The 3,396-nt window shown below is 39.6% G+C and overlaps 1 long non-coding RNA gene across 1 annotated transcript in view; it reads left to right on the top strand.

Annotated features, from left to right (window-relative positions):
• Positions 1-1,715: 1,715 nt before the first annotated feature.
• The window catches only part of LOC115069903, a 2,427-nt gene continuing 746 nt past the window's right edge, over positions 1,716-3,396 (top strand). The window contains exons 1-2 of the long non-coding RNA XR_003849147.1: positions 1,716-1,862; positions 3,145-3,249. This is a non-coding gene — a long non-coding RNA (uncharacterized LOC115069903). The remainder of the gene's footprint in view (positions 1,863-3,144; positions 3,250-3,396) is intronic.

Raw genomic sequence — 3,396 nt, 5'->3', positions numbered from 1 at the left:
TCCTTTCTGTGTAGTAGTGAGCTTCCTGTAGTTGCTTGGCTAGACCTTTTTATGTCATTTCGTTCAGCTGCTTCTTTGTCTTTTTAGCATTTGTTACTCTGTATTCTCTTCACACTAGGTTGCACATTTGTATGTCTGTTTTAAGCTGTATTGAAATTATTCATCTTCTGGCCTGATTTTCTTGGGACACACCCCTAGCTCAGAGTATAGGTTTATAAAATGCTTTCCTTGAAGTCACCTCATATTTTTGTCGTTCTTATTTCACTGTGTGGCCCAGGCTGATCTCAGTCTCTTCATCTTCCTACCCCCACCTTTGAAAGGCATCACCATGTCCAGATCTCTCACTCACTGTCTTTGTATTTCTTTTTGTTTGCTTGTTTGTTAAGGTTGTTTTGTTTGTCTTTTGGAAAGAGTATCTCATGCAACTCAGGTGGGATTTGAACTCCTGATCTCCATGCCTCCAAGTCCTAAGTGCTAGACTTACAGGGATGGTCCATCATGCCCAGTTTTTATCATCTTTTAAAAATTTAAATGGTATTTTTATTTATGATTGTTTTGCCTGCATGTATGTAAGTGCACCCATGTTGTGCACTACCCATAGAGGCCAGAACAGAACCTTGGGTCCCATAAAACTGGAGCTGTAGACAGTTGTTAGCCACCATATGGGTGCAAGGAATGGAATCTGGGTCCCCTGGAAGAGGAATGAGGGTTCGTACCTCCTGAGCTATCACTGCAGACCCAAAAATGTTTGTTTGTTTATTCATTTGTTTGAGACAGTATCTCCCTGTAGCCCCAGCTGACCTGGAACTAACTATCTAGGTTAAGCTGGACTGAATATCACAGAGGTACACCCGTTTCTGCCTCCCAGAGTTGGAATGAAAGGCATGTGCCACCATGCCCAGCCTCAAAAACGTTTTAATAACACTTTTAAACACTGTATTTTGCCCCTAGTTCTCCTACTATACAGTATAACTCCTATGACATAGAACTTAATTTGTCTTAGGTTTTATTTGGGGGGGGGGAGATTTCTGCTGTGGAATTAGAACTCCCTAGCTTCAAATCCCAGTCTTGCTCTTTACTGTGACACCTTTGACTGATTGGTTGACCTTACAAGCTTTAGGAAATTATACTGTTAGAACTGTCTTATGGCAATATTGCTAAAATTGAAATGAAATTATCTCTGAAGCATTTAGCAAAGATAGCCAAGTGGTTGTAATGTTAATCATATTATCAGAACAATGAAATCAATTCCTGAGGCTCCAGAGAGATCAAAGGGACTGGCCATGCCATCATTGTTTCATATTTAATTTTACATAAGTTTTCTCAAATGTGAGTATACTTTCAGGTCACCTAGGCTGCCTGTTACTGATCTGACTCCCAGTACTTATTCCTGAGAACTCTAACTCTGAGAAGACTGACCAGAAATCTGCATATACAATAAACATTCTAGGGGATAATGTGCAATACTTTAAGTGCAGGTCTTTTAAATAAGAGCCTTGAGGTAGTTTGTCTATCAAGTGTAATGCAACTGAGGTGAGGTGGTTATAAGGAAAATTCAAGTTGAACTGTCAACAGTAGATAATGGCAGAATAAGTATTTTGCATTCAGGTTGAACTGGGAACAGTAGATGATGTCAAGACTAAATAATTTTGCCAAGATGTTTCAGGTTCGGATGTTCCGTGACCCATTATTTTCCCTCTTTCTACTTAGGATGTCTAGGCAGGGAAGAACGATCATCTTCTCCATTAATCAGCCTCAGTATTCCATCTTCAGACGTTTTGATAGCCTCACCTTAGTGGCCAAAGGAAAAGTCCTGTTTCATGGGCCTGCACAGGACGCTTTGGAGTACTTCAAATTAGCAGGTATGGTTACGTTTCCATGCGGCAGCTCCTTCATCCACAGGATCCGGAAAGAGAACGGGGCTCACTGGAATACTGTTCTATCCTGTGCAGACTTACTCAGGTTTCTACACTCTAAAATACCTTTGGTTAGTTTGTTGCCAGAACTTTGATTAATTTTGCAGGACTTGCTTGTTACTTAGGTTTATTTTTCTGTCCTGTCTGAGTATGCATGCCTGTGTTTGAGTGCTTTTTCTGGGCCATGTGTGCTCTGCTTCCCAGTTATGATGACTTCATAACTAACATGGTAGACTCAGGCCCAGGTATTCCATTGCTTGAACAGTCTGGGAAAGGCCCAGGATCATTGCACTCTTGCCCATGTAACAGGTGGTGGTTTCTCGTTTCCTCTAGTATGTGATCTTGCTCTGTAGGTTTGTGGAGGTGCTACTTAACTTTGTAGTAGCCTCATACTTCAGACTTAGGCTATGAATGTGTGCTAGCCTTAAGTTTGACATAAGGCTCATATTTTTAGACTGGTGTTTCTATATTAGATTGGACGATGAGATTATTTTTTTAATGGTTGATGAAATCTGTGTCACCTTAGAGAAATATGGATATATTTATAGATGATTCTACACGACTCTAAATACAGATTTAAATATTCACTAAGTCTCTTAATTTCTTTTTTCTTAATTTTTTCATTTTAAAATATATAAGCATTTCTGAGTCTGGATAGTCTGGATAGCCCAGTCAAAATTTAGGCCAAGTTCAAATGTGACACAGAAAGTTGATGCCAAAGTTCACGTGTGCTGTGTTGCCACTCTGAGGATTTATTCTCTATTTGGAATTATGGCAACATGACAGATGATATTTGTATCTCTGAACTTCATAGGCAGAGAAGCAGTGAATGTTTTCCCACACACTGCTCTTCCAGTTTCCTACGTTAACTCAGAAAGCACAGTGCACCTGGGCAGTTGATACCCCAACCCCAGACCTGGATTTAGGTTTATGAAGTACTGAAAGCCTCAGAGCATAGTAACAGCTGGTTTGGGATTCATGATTTATAATATGTGAGGACTAATGTTAGATGTTCATGTGTGGTACACATGAGCACACATATATAGTGGCGGGAAACAGATTATTGCAATATTTTGTGAGCATATACATGAGGAAAGGGTAAATCAGTGAGGATAAAAGAGCAGGATTAAGAAATCATTGGATTCTGTCTTCCCTAGCCTCCCTTACTGAGTCATCCGTGTTTCCTAAGACATTTAGGACTGTGCTCTTGGATTCCTGTCTTTTGTAGGTTATCACCATGAGCCCCACAACAACCCTGCTGACTTCTTCCTGGATGTTATAAATGAGGATTCCTCAGCTGTGATATTAGGAGGGGAGGAAGAAGACCATGAATGTATAGGATCTGTTTGATTCACAGATTTTTTTAATTGTTTTAATTTTCTTAATTGACTTGAGACACATTAATGTGGCTCATTAGAATATAGCTTTTTCCTAAAATTCAGTTCCCTAAAATTCATTAATAGATAGACTATTGTTCTTT

The sequence above is a fragment of the Nannospalax galili genome, unplaced genomic scaffold, assembly GCF_000622305.1.
Source record: "Nannospalax galili isolate Female #2095 unplaced genomic scaffold, S.galili_v1.0 scaffold7235, whole genome shotgun sequence".
Lineage (NCBI taxonomy): Eukaryota > Metazoa > Chordata > Mammalia > Rodentia > Spalacidae > Nannospalax > Nannospalax galili.
This window is presented reverse-complemented; position numbering and strand designations above follow the sequence as displayed.